Source organism: Limanda limanda, chromosome 11 (assembly GCF_963576545.1).
Source record: "Limanda limanda chromosome 11, fLimLim1.1, whole genome shotgun sequence".
NCBI classification, from domain to species: domain Eukaryota; kingdom Metazoa; phylum Chordata; class Actinopteri; order Pleuronectiformes; family Pleuronectidae; genus Limanda; species Limanda limanda.
In genome coordinates, this window is record NC_083646.1 from 5365224 (window position 1) to 5384498 (window position 19275).

The following is a 19275-nucleotide window of genomic DNA, read 5'->3' on the forward strand; positions in this document are numbered from 1 at the left end:
GAGACGACATTAAACATGGAGGGATTGTTTGTAGTCTTCACCTCCAATGATATATAATGTTTAAACAACGGGGATGCTCATTTGATTGGTGGTAAAACGATAGTGATATTACAATAGCAACAAAATTAACAGAGTGATTTTTCCATGCACTTTATTCAAAGAAGTGAGCAAATACAAAAGATTAATTGAAAACACACCAACATCAGACATACGTCCATCCACAAACCAATCACAGTCATAGTAAAAGTGGACGCAGCCCACATAGGTGATGAAGACAGGACGTACATTATTACATAGTGCAACCAAAACTAACCAGATCATGAAAAAACAAAATTTATGCCTATAAATTTCCCTTAATCATACACACTGGATCTTTTAATATCATTCTTAACAACACACAGATTAAAATCTTGTCCAATCCAGATGAAAACACTGATTGGCTGCAGGTGTCAGAGAAGCATCCGTCCAGAGGAGGAGTTTCTGTTTATATAAATGTCAAATCCACCGACACAAATGAAACACGTCCATCTCATTTTCATTTGGGACGAATTATTCCGCTGCTCGCTTTGATTCCTTTGATTTAATGAGGCAAAGAGACGCATGCACAGATCGATGCTGTGGATCAATCAATGAGTTTAAACCAAATGGGGGGGGGGGGTTTCCCAACCCTCATGCTGGGATGAAGCCCAAATGTTGATACAGGCCTGCTCGTTGTGTGACAGAGAGTAAACACACATCATGACCCCGCTGTGTGTGTGTGTGTGTGTGTGTGTGTGTGTGTGTGTGTGTGTGTGTGTGTGTGTGTATGTGTGTGTCTGGTGTGTGTGTGTGTGTATGTGTGTGTATGTGTGTGTACAACAGAAGGAGAGAGAGAAAGAACACACATGGTCTTTGACCTTTGGGTTCAAGGTGTGTCAGTTAGTGTGTTTTTGTGTGTGTGTGTGTGTGTGTGTGTGTGTGTGTGTGTGTGTGTGTGTGTGTGTGTGTGTGTGTGTGTGCGTGGCGTGTTCATGTCTGAGTCAATAGAGCTGCTGATAGCTCGTGGTGTTAACAGTCGTCCAGAGACCGAAGCAGAGAGACAACAAAAGAAAGTCAGAGAAAGACGAGTACAGGTTCGTGCATTTAGGCTCAGAAACATGTCGTCAAGTTCCTTCTCTCTCACCACACACACACACACACACACACACACACACACGGACCCACACTCCTCCCACATGGTGACCTTGTGCCCTTTACAACCCCCCTTCCTCCCACCACCTCCCCCACCTAACCTCACCGCCCACCGCCATCTCGCCTCCCGCTCCGACCCAATTGTGCATGTGCATGTGTGTGTGTGTGTGTGTACATGTGCATGTGTGTGTGTGTGTGTGTGTAAGTGTGTGCGTATATATGAAGAGTAGCCGATTGACTTATGCCTTCATTTCAGAGCTGTCACTCCTGGCCAAACACCATGACCCCTCAACCCCCATTTTGGAGGCGCACATTTTTTTTCTTTTCCTCCACCATATGAATATAAAAAACACATGTGGCCCAAAGGTGTCTGTGTGTGTGTGTGTGTGTGTGTGTGTGTGTGTGTGTGTGTGTGTGTGTGTGTGTGTGTGTGCGTGTTTATATGTACAGGTAAATCAAACTGACACGGCTCCTTTGAATGGCAGGAGCTGAATTACTTTTGCACTTCAATTTTGCACACCTGCCATTTATGGCAAACACTGGGCTCAGCATTAACCATAAAAAGCAGAATGGGGGTCCGAGATACAAATCAGAGCCAGACCCCGACCCGCGGCTCCAGGTGCGGCCATTACAGCTTCTCTCTCTGTGTGTAAATTACTCTGAATATTAGAAGTACACGTCGGCCTGCATTGGAGGTTAATACCGTGGCATTTAACAGATTGTGTGCTGGGTCAGGACGACTTGTGCTTATTTGAAATGAGCAGATGGAAGAAAAAAATGATTAAACGGCAAATATATCAAATAACCTTTTGGGATTTTAGTCATAATCACATTGTTTTTTAATATCAAATACTCGTTTTGAAATAATGATCCCCACTAGGACTTTGGTTTTATTGTTTTGCTGTGTTTCTCCCAAGTGGGATCCTGTAATACTGTATACCTCAGCAACATGTCTATATGATGTATGTTATATCATGTATTATGGGGTGTGCAGGTATGCGATGAAGGTATGAGTGGATGTCATTATGTACTCACTTTGATTTGTAAAAGCTGCCTATTTTTTAGACAAATACGTGCAAAGTCTGTTATTAGCAGAGTCAATTCTCAACCATATTCTACTTGTTCCTGTATAAAGAAACATGTTTAATTTGCCATGTACCATGCCTAAGAAAAGTTTAATAAAAACTAGGGCTGGGCAAGTTAACTCGTTTTAATCGAGTTAACTCAAGTGATGAGTTAACTCGATTGTTTATCCGCCAATTATTTTCTTTTTTCCTGTTCTGCAGCAGTCAGCAACAGACTTTCACAAAATAAAAGCCTGACTTTCACAATAAAACAATAAATAATCAAACCTGAGTTAATGCGAGATAAAATAATTAATCGAGTTAACTCATCACTTGAGTTAACTCGATTAAAACGAGTTAACTTGCCCAGCCCTAATAAAAACTTAAGTTAAAAAAAAACAAATACTCATTTTGACATCCGTATTTCATCTCAGGACACAAGAGTTTGTCGCTTAGAACCAAAGGAGAGTCTGTAAAGTTGCACACACACACACACACACACACACACACACACACACACACACACACACACACACACACACACACACACACACACACACACACATGTAAAACCAGAAACAAAGCATCTATCTGATTCATCTGTAGGTTGGCGGCCGTACCAATCAGGTCCCAGCCAGAGGTCGAGATGACAAACACAATAAGGCAGCAGATTCATCACCCCCCCCCCTGGTGCTCTGACAGTAATTGTCCCCGGGTCCACGTCACAGTCGCCCCTGTTAAAAAATCCCAGGGATGCTCCTCTGACAGAGATGACATCTGTGCCAGTCACATACATTTAAGCCAGACACCTCCTCTATCTGTTATGACACACTTTCAATTTAGCAAAAAGGGCCTCGGCTGAAGATGAGCAGGACAGGAGCGGCGCTGGGGAAGAAGCAGGTCACCGCCGCAGTGTGTGTAATTCCGTCTCGGAATGCAGATGAGGCGAGAGATGTTGGAGGGATTGTGTTTATTAAAAAGACATGTTTTATCTTGTCGCTAAACGGGAGTGTTGGCAGAACAAGGGCGAGCGGGACGTGTGCGTCTCGGGGGGAAACAGCGGGTTTCAGATCGATAGGTGGGATGTCAAATTGAATTGAGGTCACTCTTTGTCTCCCCCCACAGAGCCGAAGAGCCAAAGAGCTCCCACTTACTGGCACGGCATCAAAACCTACCGGGGTATTAAGTGAAAGGGAGGGAGAGGCGGAGTGGGGGGGGGGGGCGTGACAGTCGTACTGGTGACCCTTCTGGTTTTTTCTGTTCGGTCTCAAGTTGTCCTGAGAGGAAAAATGTCACTGTCAACAATGTCTTTTCTTCCAGGGATCAATAACCTAATGAGATGTGATGAGGCTGTTGTTGTTGGGTTCCATCTAAATGTTAAACAGACTGAAGATGAAGTTCTTGTTGCTCGGGAGGAAAAAAGATGTTCACGTCTGTGAGAGTGAATCCGATGCTGGGATCAGTCGGCTGCTTCGACAACTCGTTAATCAATCACTCTGCTGGACAGAAAGTGCATCGATCACATTTATGATTATCGTTTCAATCATTTAAGTAAAGATTAAAATAATAAACGTTTAACTTAACAATGTGCGTTAATGGTCTTTTATGGCTACTGGTCAGACTCAAGCGAATCAGAATGAATCCTCTAGGTTTGATCCGCTCATCCACTTGCAAACAGACGTTTTTACAGATGCCCTAATTCCAAACTGGAGATTTTCCAAAGCTCTGATCTCTTTGTATCCGTGGTTACAGATTAGAAAAAATCTGCAGTAGTGTAGATAAGGCCGATAGTGAACATATTGATAATCAATCGATGGAAACAGAATAACTAAGAATCAATGTGTTCCTTTAGCTCCGATCACTTTATAGTCTTTCAGGTCATTGTTTCTGTTTTTTAACGTGACAGTTTCTATCCAGTCTTTATCCAGCCCTTGTCAATCCTTTGATTAATGTCAGATTTCTTTAAAGTCTTTTGGGACTTTTAATGATTTATAACGTTGCACGAACTTTTATTTTCCTGTGTCTCTGTTCCTTAACTTCCTGTCTTTGTTTGGTTTCCCTCCGTTGTTGATTATCTGCTCATTAGATTCAACAGACTTCAGAGTCAGTTCAGCTCGTCAGGTTCTTCACAGCGTTTCTTCTTCATCGGTTTATTTCCTCAGGAGTTTTGGACCTTGCTTTTCGCCTTTGGTTTTGAATTTCTACCTGCTCCTCTATAACCTGTTAGTCATTATATAAAGACAGTTTCATTGCCTTCATCCTCTTGTGGAATCTGTATCTGGGTCCTCTGCATCTTTGGTGTGTTTCTCTCTCTCTCTGCTCTCAATGTGTCATCATCTGACGCCGAGGAGGTTACGTTTTCACCTCTGTCTGTTTGTTGGTTGGTTTGTTTCTAAGCGAGACTGAACACAAAGATCTGAGCAGAAACTCGGCAGAAGGATGAAGTCCGAAGTATTGATGCCTGCTGTAGTGTGAAGGACTAGTCAGGTAAGTTTCCATGATATTACTGGGGAAAACCTATTAGCATGCTGATTGAGGATTGTTCATCTGTTCATCTAGACTATTTCCATTCATTTATCCATCAATTGTAAAATATGTTTACATATGATTCCAATTGTTTGGCTAGCTATTTATATCTCTGGCATTGCATTTGTGTTTTTTACAAACTTTTTTCTCATCTTATTCTACAGAACAATGCCACGTGCACTATCTCATGTGTGGAGACATTTCACCCCATCCAATGTAGAAGGAAAGGCTGTGTACATTTGCAAATACTGTGCAAAGACCTATATGTTAAGAATGACACAACGATCCAGAAGCATATAGTCAAGTGCCCAAAGTTTCCTCAGGGCTCAAATCAGCCTATGACAAAACAAAATGTTTATATTTATATCTGTATATGACAAGGTAAATACAGTTAGTATAAATTACCCACAACATTTCCAGTTTATTCCCGTTAATTCCCGTTAATTCCCGTATATTCCCGTTAATTCCTGTTAATTCCCATGGAAAGTTTCCAACTTTGAATACTCCCGGAATTTTGCAACCCTAGGCCTGACACACCTCCAGGTAAAAGTAAATTTTGCTCAGCTAGTCACACTGTGGTTGATGATGATGATAAACTTCAGCAGCAGAACAAACACACACGTGTGCTTCACCGTCCTGATTGATCTCCAGCGAGTTCAGTATCTGGTTCACGTGCTTTTATGCTTTTCTTCTGCTGCTGCTTCACTTCATTACAAAACACTCAAAATCATCATTCAGCGTCACTGCTTGTTAAAACCAATAAAGTTTTACGAACAGTGACAAATGCAACTGAAAAAAAAAAAACACGCAAAACCACCATTCTTCAGCAAGAAAGAGAACAAGATGAAGCCCAAGGGTCATTTTGAGTTTTCATTCATTTCCTCTGATGTTTGTTTTTTCTTTGTATGATTTATATCTGACCACATGACAAAGGAGCACCCCCCCCCCCCTCCTCCCCCCCGACACTTGATATAAAGAGCAATGCATCTCCCGAGCTAATATTATAATGAATTGGATCTGGGGCTCGACGTGTGTGGCCTGTTTGTGAAGATGTCCCAGAAGCAATACCCCCCCGGTTTCCAGAATCAACAGACGCCCATTTAGCATTCCCAGATCCCCTGAAATGAAACGTTCATTTTTTCCATAACCATCATCTCCAGCAAAGCATTGCGGGGGGGAATTGGATCTGTCCGCACACGGCCCCTCTCCACTCAGATCTCATCAGGCGTGGGGCTGGACTCCCCCCCCTCTCCCACGGAAATTGCTCTGAACGGCAGGAAAATGTACATCATTGAGGGGCCGACCAAAAAATGGCAGAGGGCCCCTTCTCATAAGGACAGCACCCCCCCACCAGTGTTCCTCTCATAAATCCTTAAAGAGGGCCCCGACTCCAATGTATGGCAACACCATCAATATTGATGTGGGAGAAAGTTCTTCCAAAGCCGCCTCAGTCACAGAACATTAATATTGATAGTGTTGTGCAGCCGCCCGGACGTTCAGTGCGACTCTCGAATGGTAATGGCGTCTGGAGCAAGGGGTCAGAGGTCGGTATCATTGCTGAATATGGACACGGCTGTTTAGCTATACAAGCAGAACAGGGGGGCCATGCCAATCATCGTGTGTCCTCTTCGTCAACCTGACCGGCCCGAGGAAGGACATGTCCGGGGTCACAGCTGCAAGTGACACTTCATTTGATTTTTCTTTCAGGCTGCGAACAAACAAATATGTTAAAGCGTTAAAACAGCATTTTTAAAACTAAAGCAGTGTCTGTTTCGGAGAGTGTGGGTGACGGCTTGTTTCCTCAGTCTTTGTCCGTCTGTACTACAAAGGAGCAACAGAGGAGATGAGTATTAAAATCGTAGTCGTGTGGATGTTGCCTCAGTCTTCTAATGACTTTATCAGTGAGATTAAAGTTGTTGTTTTATTTGTCAAGGTTTCAAGGGGAACTCAACCGAGAAGCATCAAGTAACCTGGGGTTTTACTGTCGCCTTACAGCAAGAGGGTTCCCGGTTTGAATCCCGGCCGGGGTCTTTCTGTTTGGGTCAACTCCAGCGAGGATAAAATGTGCAGGTAACGGATGGATTGATAGAAGGATGGATTATTTTCTTCCTGGTGGATGGGATTCAACTCATGCTGTCTAGGAATATTAGAATGGAACATGTTTGAATCATATTGGCTGCATACAGTCTTTGTCCGTCTGTACTACGAAGCAGCAACAGCAGGATGAGTTTTAAAAACGTAGTCGTGTGGATGTTGCCTCAGTCTTCTAATGACTTTATCAGTGAGATTTGTAAATTTGTTGTTTTCTTTTTCAAGGTTTCAAGTGGAACTCAACCGAGAAGCATCAAGTAACCTGGGGTTTTACTGTCGCCTCACAGCAAGAGGGTTCCGGGTTTGAATCCCGGCCGGGGTCTTTCTGTTTGGGTCGACTCCACCTCCCCCAGCGAGGATAAGATGTGCAGGTAACGGATGGATTGATATAATGATGGATTATTATTTTCCTGGTGGATGGGATTCAACTCACATGCTGTTGGGATCTCAAAGTTAAATTTGTGTATTCTAGGAATATTAGAATGGAACATGTTTGAATTATATTTGCTGCATACAGAAAACAAAGCAATAATTTGTATTTATTGTCACCTTAATCGTACTATATATACAGTGCTTCTAAATCATCCATAAAAAATGTAATATAGGTCAGTAAGCCACTGCACTTGACGGTTGGTTGCCTTATGGGAAATGTAGGCTCCAGTTCTGCTCATGCACCCAAACAAAGCACTAAAATCAATCTGGGCTTGTGCTGCTTCAATGTTTACCCTTGTTTTTTATTAACGTGAAACCCATAAATCCCCCAATTTCATGGCAGTACAACACTCAATCCCTTTTTAAGATCATATCAGATCAAATATCCTGATTATAAATCCCTCTTTTTATTCCACTTTATCAGCCTCCTGTAATTGAATAAGCATCAAATATAGACAGGTTGTATTTGCATGTGCTGACTTGTCCCGGGGGGGGGGGGCGGTTAGAGGAGAGCTCACATCTTATCAGCCGTTATGACCCATCAGGCTTAATGATATCATGGCTCCGTCGCCGTGGTCTCCTCTGCTTGTGCAAACTTATGATTACGCTGACGTTGTTTTCTGGGTCAGTGAGTTAAATATTTCAGAAGGTTTATTTTTAGAGCCGTCTGTTTCCACTTTTGTGTGTGTAGCGCGGTGGTGTGTGTGTGTGTGTGTGTGTGTGGTGAGTGTGTGAGCACATTAGTTCATCTCTCTTACTATCTGCAGGCTGCATTTGACCCACTAAGTCATCCTCACATGGCCCCCGGGGTTTCATCAATTGAGGTTTGTTTGCATTTGCGGCCCATCGTAAAAAGGTTCCGTGGTAGCCTGTTAAGCAGCGGGTGAGATTCGCCCAAAATGCCTGTCTGAGGAGAACCGAAAGTAAATTGAAAGCTGTTCTTGAACCATTTGGAGTACATGCATGATCTTGGTCTCTTTTGAAAGGTACCATTCTGAACTTCCCTCCCCAACAGTCAGAATCACTCTAAGTGCTACTGACATTTGAGGAATAGCAGTTGGAACACAGTGAAGTAGAAGGTTTTTATTTCCGCCTGAATATTTTTGGTCAAACAGATGCCTGCAGATGACTCAAGCTGGGACGTATGAGCTGGAAAACACACTGGGACCCGAGCATGAAGCCTTGACTAGCCCAGGTTCAAATTTGATAACAATACCACAGAAAATGAATATTTCACAGATTTTTTCCTAAGGGCATGTCTAGGCGTTTTCCACAAAGGCCATTTGGAACTATGGTAACCAACCAGGCTAAAAAGGCTACTGATACACTCAAAATCCTACTTTTATACAAAGGAGGCAAAACCGGTCATATGGTTTAAAATGTATACAAATAAACATCTTTCATGTTGTTTACACCTCGATGCTGGCTGCGCTGAGATTGCGCAACAGCTGACTGTGGCTATTCTTTGATGTAATAGTGTGTTTTGGACTGATTATGTTACTGGATTGGATCGTCTGGACCTTTGGTACCAAGACTGTTTTCGTTGGAATGTTATCGATCTGTGGATTAATATGATGCTTCTTAGGTGAGTGACGTCGACTTTGTGATTGTTTTTTTTGTGTTGGTGTCCTGACTGAGACGTTAAATGTACCGGCTGTGGTGATCGGATCTTGAAATGGTTTACATCACGTCGAATCGGAAGAATCATAGCTTTCTAATAATATGTTGCATCAGTATCTAGCGGTACGAGGCAGTTCTGAAAATAACAATGTTTGAGGCTTATCGGCAGCACCGGCCCGCCCGTGAGCCGGTGCTGCTTATTAACGTGTCCTGCTACAACACACTGGACCTGTACCGGCTGTTTGAATGTCAGTATTCATCTATAATCACTTGTTTCATTGTGTTTGTTTCCAAAAAAAAAGCAATAAACCATTTCAAACCCTCAGTTCCTCTGGGAGCTGTTTGTGCATCAAAACACGTCTTAATGAGGAATCCTCTTTTTTTACTATTCATTATTAGCCCATTCGATCAATTAGAAGTGAATATAATCGTCCAGCGCCGCGGTTTGAAACACACCCGTGGCGCTCGTAGCGATGGGAGAACGGAATCACATTAGATCGTTTGTACGCGGCATCGAACCGCAGGGGGGGGGGCACTGTAATTGCTGCAGAGATGAGTGGTCATTGAACTGTGAGCAGCAGACGAGTTTCCCACAGATTACGAAGAAGCAGAATGACTGGAAAACACCCAGTGGCAAAGGTCCCATGATAATTTTTTGACCTTATCACATATGTGGAATCAATGCAGGCCTCTGTTGTTGACCTTCGACTTTCCTCCGCAGCACATCCCACTGAACTGCTTCCTTAAGACAGCGCTCCACAGTCTCTCTGCTCCTCCGCTCCCTCTGCTTCACCTCTCCGTGACTTTCTGCAAGTTTTCTTCAGCTGCTTAACGATTGCGAAGCTTTGAGGATCAATGATGCTGTTTCTGCATCTATTATCTATATGAATCTTATTATTTACGCTTGATATGAGCAGTTAGAGATGACCGGTATACAATAGATTTTGTGTGCTTCAGTTGTCCATTTGTTTGTTGGGTTGGTTTGTGTGCGTTTTATTTGTAAGCAAGATTACAGAAGGCCTCCAGGACAGATTTCCATGAAGCTTGGTGACAGGATGTGGTATTGATAGGGTTACTATTTATATCTCTGGCATTGCATTAGTGTTTTTTTACAATCTTTTTTCTCATCTTATTCTACAGGACAATGCCACGTGCACTATCTCATGTGTGGAGACATTTCACCCCATCCAATGTAGAAGGAAAGGCTGTGTACATTTGCAAATACTGTGCAAAGACCTATGTTAAGAATGACACAACGATGCAGAAGCATATAGTCAAGTGCCCAAAGTTTCCTCAGGGCTCAAATCAGCCTATGACAAAACAAAATGTTTATATTTATGTTTGTATATGACAAGGTAAATACAGTTAGTATAAATTACCCACAACATTTCCAGTTTATTCCCGTTTATTCCTGTTTATTCCCGTTAATTCCAGTATATTCCCGTTAATTCCCATGGAAAGTTTCCAACTTTGAATACTCCTGGAATTTTGCAACCCTACCGGTATACAATAGATTTTGTGTGCTTCAGTTGTTCATTTGTTTGTTGGGTCGGTTTGTGGGTTTTATTTGTAGGCAGGATTACAGAAGGACTCGAGGACAGATTTCCATGAAGCTTGGTGACAGGATGTGGTGTTGATCAGAGGGAAGATGCTTGTGTATTGATGTGGTTAAATAGACCTGAGTTATTCCCACAAGTGGCATCTACAGGTCATGAACAGGGACTTTTTGTAATGTTTGTAATAACAACAAAACCCAAATATCCCTGTTTGTTTCTCTTAACATTGACCTGAATCTTCCAGTCTTTTCTAGGAAGGTTCAGCTACATCTGCTTGATCAGAGCTGAATTCAAGGAGTGTCAGATAAAAGAAAAACACGTTATCATGCAAGTCAACAGTTTCTTTCTTTTTCCCTCTAAAAACAAGATGGAGTTGTGGTATCTTGTGTGTGTCGGCTCAGGTGACAGATGTGTTTACAGAGGTTTGTTTTCTCAGAAAGATTTTCCCTCCGAGTAGAAAGAAAGAGCAAAGCTGCAACCAAAACAAAGAAGAGAGAGAAGCTTGGATCACAACACACACACACACACACACACACACACACACACACACACACACACACACACACACACACACACACACACACACACACACAGCGAGTGTGTTTTTGTTGGCTGCTACAGGAAAGTTTCCAATCTTGTATATGTTGTAGTCTTTGAAGTAAAAGAACCAACACAATAATCTAATTAAAATAATACACAAATACATAGTAAACGTTACATCAATGTTTGATTTCACTGTGATAAGCAAAGAGAAAACGTACAAAGTAAGATTTTAATTTGTGTAATGTTGTTGATGGACTTGAGGCCGGCCTCAGGTTCTCCTCTGTGGTTCTCCTCTGTGGTTCTCCTCTGTGGTTCTCCTCTGTGGTTCTCCTCTGTTATCTCCTCTGTGATTGTCCTCTGTTATCTCCTCTGTGGTTCTCCTCGGTGGTTCTCCTCTGTGGTTCTCCTCAATGGTTCTCCTCTGTGGTTCTCCTCAGTGGTTCTCCTCTGTGATTCTCCTCTGTGGTTCTCCTCTGTGATTCTCCTCTGTGGTTCTCCTCAGTGGTTCTCCTCTGTGATTCTCCTCTGTGGTTCTCCTCTGTGGTTCTCCTCTGTGATTCTCCTCTGTGGTTCTCCTCTGTGGTTCTCCTCTGTGATTCTCCTCTGTGGTTCTCCTCTGTGGTTGTCCTCTGTGGTTCTCCTCTGTGATTCTCCTCTGTGGTTCTGCTCTGTGGTTCTCCTCTGTGGTTCTCCTCTGTGGTTCTCCTCTGTGGTTCTCCTCTGTGATTCTCCTCTGTGGTTCTCCTCTGTGGTTCTCCTCTGTGGTTCTCCTCTGTGATTCTCCTTTGTGGTTCTCCTCTGTGGTTCTCCTCTGTGATTCTCCTCTGTGATTCTCCTCTGTGGTTCTCCTCTGTGGTTCTCCTCTGTAGTTCTCCACTGTGGTTCTCCTCTGTGGTTCTTCTCTGTGGTTCTCCTCTGTGGTTCTCCTCTGTGGTTCTCCTCTGTGGTTCTCCTCTGTGATTCTCCTCTGTGGTTCTCCTCTGTGGTTCTCCTCTGTGGTTCTCCTCTGTAATTCTCCTCTGTGGTTCTCCTCTGTGGTTCTCCTCTGTGGTTCTCCTCTGTGATTCTCCTCTGTGGTTCTCCTCTGTGGTTCTCCTCTGTGATTCTCCTCTGTGGTTCTCCTCTGTGATTCTCCTCTGTGATTCTCCTCTGTGGTTCTCCTCTGTGGTTCTCCTCTGTGATTCTCCTCTGTGATTCTTCTCTGTGGTTCTCCTCTGTGGTTCTCCTCTGTGACAAAGTCCCGTCCAACTTCTCACCTGCAGCCTTGTCCGCCCGGGGGGGGGGGGGGGGGGGGGGTAATTGGCGGCCGAGATTCCAGGACAAGTTTCTTTTTGTCCGGTCGGTGGAATCGCTGACCCGGACGTGTGAGGTCACAGCTGTGGTAATTGGTGCTCGCTGATGCAGCTGTGTGTATGTGTGTACATGTACAGTACAATGTGTGTGTGTGTGTGTGTGTGTGTGTGTGTGTGTGTGTGTGTGTGTGTGTGTGTGTGTGTGTGTGTGTGTGTGTGTGTGTGTGTGTGTGTGTGTGTGTGTGTGTCATTGTTCTGGAACACAGCTCGAGTATGGACAGTATTAGCGATGCCTGTATTCTACGAGCTACTTGTGTTTGTTCAGTGTCGGTCTGTCCCACAGTTGTCTCTTATGTCTCTGGGCTATAAAAGACATCAACTCTACGAAGTGTTTGTTGGAAATTCTAGACAGCAGAAGTCCGCCTCCATGTACAATCTGGTTCAGATGATTCGATCTTTTAAAAGAACAGTAGACAAGTGTACAATGGACACATGGTCACATCTACACGTGTCCAACATGCTTCGAATGGGTGTTGAGGAGAGAAAGACATCTCAAGTCTCTGAACATTCATCAACCTTTTTGTTTTTTAAGTTCCGGTCACCACCTATTCCAGAAAATCTCTGCACCTTAGCACTGCACATGCCCATAACTCTCTTACTGTATGTATTGTTGTTTTATATTTATATTGTTGTTTAATGTCCGAGTGTTGTTTTATTTAAAGTGCACCAACCACATCAAGGCAATTTCCTGTATGTGCAAATATACTTGGCAAATAAAAAGAATTCTGATTCTGATTCTGATGTTTGTTTTTTATTCTGAAGTCCTGTTTCATCGCAGGAGTTTCCATGTCCATATCTCTGGACTCAGACGTGTGTGTGTCCTGTGTCTCCACTGGATCGTCCTGTCCCTTCGTTCTCGTGCTTCATGACGTCTGTGGTCTCCCACATTTTTGTAAACGTGAAACTCCTCTAGTGTGCAGCAGGACGAAGGAGAAGATGAAAACCCGACTCTCTCCCCAGCTGCCTCCTCTCCAGCAGCACTTCAGAATGGAGAGTGTGTGCGTGTGCACTCGCAGCAGTGAAGGGTTCTGGATTAAGGTTAAGTGTATAAATAAACAGGTGAACTGCAGGAAGCACTCGCAGCTCCACGTCACCAGCGTGCAGACTCCACAGTGGATTCTGATGAAGCTGTTATGAGCTAATAGACAAAACTTGCTGTTTTGTTCAACTTTACTCATTCAGCCTCACGTTGTGTTCATCATGTCGGCAGCAGGAGGATGTGGACGATGATGTTTTAAAGGAAGATATCTCCGACTCTTAAGTTTGTGTGTGAGTTTTGCACAGAAATAATCTAAACTTATGTATCTACAGTCCGGGTTTCTCCCCTCAAACCAAATCGTCTTCATGCTCGAGGCTTAACAAATATGTTTATTGTATTTCACTTCACATAAAACATCTGTAAAGCAGATTAAAACTGTCTAAAGCTTTTTTAAGCCATGTTAGCTAGCAGGCCTCTTTACCTCCCTTCACCCCTGCCCATTGTGTTGTGGTTTGTTTGCATGATTACGCAAAAACTACAGCACAGATTTCCTAGAAGCTTGGAGGAAAGATGCGTCACACGGGTCAAGAAAAAACTCTTTTAAATTTGGTGTGGACCTGGGAATTGTTTCTTCACTTTCTGTAATATTGCGACATGGGGGGAATTTCTTTCGACCTTTTCATCCGTTTCCCCGGTGACGGAACATAGATCACCATGTTTCCTCGGCGATGACATTCTGAGCTTGTGGCCTTTTTTACCAGCAGCGAAGCCACAGAGAGCGTTTTCACCGCTGAGCCGTTAATGTCCTCGTGTGATCTATTCTGATGTTGATGCTGGTTCGGTGCTGGTGGTGATGGTTATATGAGCTGGAGTGAAGGGGTCAGAGGGCATCTCACGAGCCTTCACAATAAAACAAATCCTTGCAGTCGACCTTCATAGAAGCAGATTTAGATGATGAAAAATACTGTATAATCATTTTAATTTCTATGTGACCTTTTTCCCATCACCTGAGGTTTCTAATGTGAATCCTCACGTGCATGATGCAACAAAAACAAAAAGCAGGGACCCATTGAAAGAACTTTTCACCTTCCAGAGTCAGAAACTGAAGAGGAGGCCTTTTCTAGCTTTCCACACATTTGGTGAAGCTGTACTTTCAAGGTGACATATTATGAAAATGCCCCTTTTGTAGTGCTTCTACACGTTAATTTGGGTATCTAGCATGTCTACCGTCCCAAAAACTCTGGAAAAAAACAACTCCCGCGATTTGTTGTGGTTCCTCTATTACAGAAACGATACGCTAGATGGCGTCGAATGGGATTACGAGGAGAATTGACGTCGTAGTCTCGCTACACGGTCCGGCTCCAACGGCCCGGTTAGCTCGCAAGCTAACACTAGCCGGGGAACCGGGGCACTCAAAACAGGTCAATCTGAGGAGGGCTGTTTTAGACAGGGTACAAAGGCTGCTGTTTTAAATGATCCCTGTGGTATTTTGACCAAATATGTTACAGACATTTCATTAAGACACCAAGGAACCATATCGACTGTGGTAAAATGGGCATAATATTGCTCCTTTAATACTAATTACATTATTATTGTACTATTTAGTTATTTAGTATTATGGTCACTATAGTAATACCTTACTAAGCCCCCCTCCCACAAATATGGCATTGTTTAACAGTAACTACATGTATGTGTGTGTGTGTGTGTGTGTGTGTGTGTGTGTGTGTGTGTGTGTGTGTGTGTGTAGGTGCAGGTGATACACTGATAGAGATTAATAATTTTATCAAATAAGTGAAAAACATGGACGATTAACATGAAAGTGATTTTACGGAAGCTATTTCGTCCACTGAGCAACGATATCAACGAGAAAATATAAACAAGGAGAAACGTCCTGGTCCTGGACACAGTGACCTCCGTTTAACCCCTGCAGGTGAAACCTCATCCCAGGTCATAAGAGGCAAACTGACCCCCCCCCCACCCCTACCCCACCCGCCCTCCAGCCAACTGACCACCTGTCAGTCTCCACCTGGTCTGGGACCCCCTTGCCTTGTCTCCGTGGCCGACACCACCACCACCACCTGTCATGACCTCAGGGAAGGCTGACACAACTCCCCCTCCTCCCCCTTTCCCTGTCAATTCCTCATTTCCCTCTTTAATGGAATAATCACAGTGTCACTTCTTGTGCAGGACTGAGAGTTTACCTCCATATCTCCCCCACAGTTTCCCCCTGAGTGGTTTCAGCCGGCTCGGTCTGAACTCCGTCACTGGGAGATGGCGACATGATTTCCCAGACAAAGACTAATCCTCTTTACATTATGGGACCCGGGTTTAACAGGGATATTGACCCATGTCTGGGCCAATTTACTCAGAGCCATCAACAAAGTTCAGACTGGGGTCATTGCCATCGACGGACAGATCTGTGTGTTCTGAAAAGTAGAACCCAGGCACAAGATGCCAGATGATGACAAGATGAAGGAAAACAGAAATTTTATGATCAATACTGTCTCTTTAATATTTGCAACATGTGGGATTACGTGGTGTTATGTTTTTTAAAGCTCACGTAATCTTTAATAGATGTGTAAATGCTCAAATCTGAATTCCAGGACACTTTACAGCGGGTGGGTATTTGTGTATTTGTGTATTTATATTAACACATTTGAGGGGTAGCATTAGGTAAATGGCCGGGTTAGAGTAATGGTTAGACATCCAGTTGTAATGGCTAAGCGCGCGTGTGTGTGTATACTCCGAACACATACACAGTATAAGTCTATTGTGTGTTCAAACGGGGGACACACTGTCACTCTATGACCAACACAGGGTCTCCCAGCCCTCCCTGCAGGGACAGTTCCGTGACCTTTTCACATACAATGTGTGTTGTAGCTCAAGTAACACGACTTGTTCTGGCAGAACTCTGTGATGGCCTCCAGGCTGGACACCAGCATGTGGTCCATGTGACACACACACACACACACACACACACACACACACACACACACACACACACACACACACACACACACACACACACTCGTAACTATTCAAGAAACATCCCTTTGAACCAGGCTGCCCATCGCTGCGACCTGTTTTATCACCGTCAAACTGGCTGAAGTGTATTTCGGACATGTTCTAAATTCCCCCTCCCTCCCTCTGTGTATTAGCTTTACTCAAAGCGCTCAAATCGTTAAAGTGCAGCCCAGCGTCCCGGTGATCTGTGGCTGACGCACTGTGCGACCCTGCAGCACAGCAGTGTTAATGCAGAGTTAAGGAACCACAGGGGATCACTGGGAAATCCTCTTCTCATCCCCTCTGGCTGCCTTAATAACCACCAGCATGTGTCTGAAATGTAAATATCCATATGTTTTATTATTCTGAGTACTGGATTTAACGCCGTCCGTCGCTGGACTAAGCAGAGAGCGCTCACTGACCTCTCTGTAACCTCCTGAGGAGATTAGACTCGTTGTTTGCAAACAAACGTGAAGAATCTGTTCTCGCTCCGAGGAAACAAACACCAATGTATTGGTATCGGTGTCTAATTTGATTAATGGTACTACTCATCATGAAAACATTTGGCATAGTTTTGTCGCCAATATTCTGTATTTAATTTTATTGACAAGTCTTATATGCTTTTTTTTCATGTCAAGTTTGTTACTTGAGGTTTTTTTTGTTTTTTTTGAAGATGCTGGGGCATATAATATTCTTACGCCAATTACACCAACTTTTTAGAGGATTGTAGAATTTGTGTAAGAATAGTTTGACAATGCAAGGAATGCATAAATGATAGGCATTGGTACTGTACAGTATGTAGTGCTAAGAACAAGCTGCAACGGTGGACAACTTTTGATACGTGCATCGTCGGCCCATAGAAATGTCCTGAAAAATGGAATAGACGTAGAGTATGGAGGGTCAGTGGAATGTGGTACGGCGAGAGTATTTTTTCTATTGAAAATGTCGGGCGGGTTCTGTGGGTGCTTGTTGAACTTCATTTACTTTGGATTGAGAGTGACTACCAATTTTACAGTGGTTTTATAATGAAATAATGCACAATTATTTTCTGTACAGATTTTTTGGGTCTCAGTAGTGTTGAAATATGAGTTTAATGTTACAAATTTTAAAACTGATTAATTCTCTCCTGTATTTTAACTTATCGCTGCATTGTGACTGTATTTCTCTCGTGTCATGTTTTGGTATTTTACACGTCCATAATCACTGCTTTGTGTTTACAGCAGTTTCCACATTTCTTTATTCTTATCTGAAGAGATTCAAAGAGTTTAAAAGTGAATTAATACTTTATTTCTCTGGACGTAGACGAGCCGACGTTTAATTGTCTTTTTGACACATTATGTAAGAATGTAATGAAGATTTGAATCCAAACAAGAAGCTCCAGATTTGGACGGCTACGTTTCTCTGAGGAATCCCACATGTTGGATTCTGTTGAGTGCAAAGCATTTTCGAATCAATACAATATGAACATAATTAGACTAATTTAAAACTGATTCATTCTCTCCTGTATTTTAACTTGTGACTGTATTTCTCGTGTCATGTTTTGTTTTTTTACACATCCATAATGACTGCCTTGTGTTTACAACAGTTTCCACTTCTTTATTCTTATCTGAAGAGATTCAAAGAGTTTAAAAGTGAATTAATACTTTATTTCTCTGAACATAGACGAGCCGACTTTTAATTGTCTTTTTGACACGTTATGTAAATTGGATGCAATAAAGATTTGAGTCCAAACAAGAATCTCCAGATTTGGACGGCTACGTTTCTCTGAGGAATCCCACATGTTGCATTCTGTTGCATTTTCGAATCAATACAATATAAACACAATTAGACTTATACAACAGTTTGTGGCTTCTGAACACAAACCGTCAACGCAACGCTGACACGCGGCTGTAAACACACAACCCAAGTGGTACAGTCATGTTTCATCTGACCGTGGAAAGCTGCTCCACAAATAAACTTTCTTTCGCCTCGGCACTTTGAGGTTTAACTCCACCGGGGACATTATTCCTGCGTCTGCCTCGGCTCAGCCTGGGAGAAGTGTTTGTATAACTAAGATGCCAATCTGCCTCTCAACAGCCACCACCACCGCGGTGCCCTTGACCCCCCGGCCGCGAGGAGCCGGGGGTCTCGGGCTGTGGCTGGCGAGCTGCTCCCTGGAGTGATGGTGTGTAAACGCTGCCACGGCGTGAGGTGTGTGGCACCGGGCGCTCGGAGCCGCTCCCGGGATAAAGGTTCAAACATTCTCCAGCACTAACAGCTGATTTAACGTTTTCCTTTTTTTTTTTTTTTTTACAACTTTATTGAAGAGAAACACAAACATTCCTTGACAACATCACAAATTATATATGACAGACTGATTAGTGAAAAATAATTAATAAATAAATGGACAGTTAAGACAATCCATCGTACCACAGGATTCCCCTCAGTTAGAGAGGTATCCTGCAATAGGAAGCCACCTCCTCACAAAAAATCTGACTTTAATTGTAATTGAGCAGTTGAAGCCTCCATTCCATACACCTCCCTCAGCTTCTGTTTCCACTGTGCCACTGTAGGTGGCTGTGGATTCAACCATTTTATTGTCACCATTTTCCGAGCAGTCATCAAGAGTATATGTAACAAGTGCTCTTGGTCTCTTGTGTACATGCCATCAGGAGTTAGATCGAAAAGACACTGACTTGGGGTGAATAGTATATTAATTCCCAAAACTTTATCTATCTCGCTCTTTATCCCCTTCCAGAAAGGAAGCATCATTTGGCAATCCCAAAATATGTGTGAGTGGTCGCCAACCATTCCACATCTTCTCCAGCAGTATTAACGTTTTCCTTTTAACGACCATTTCATCGAAACACATACTTTCCACCTCCATTATACAATCCTTGCATTGTACCTGCGAGAGATGAATAAGTCATCAGAGGAAAGTCTTTGTTTCACTAAACGGT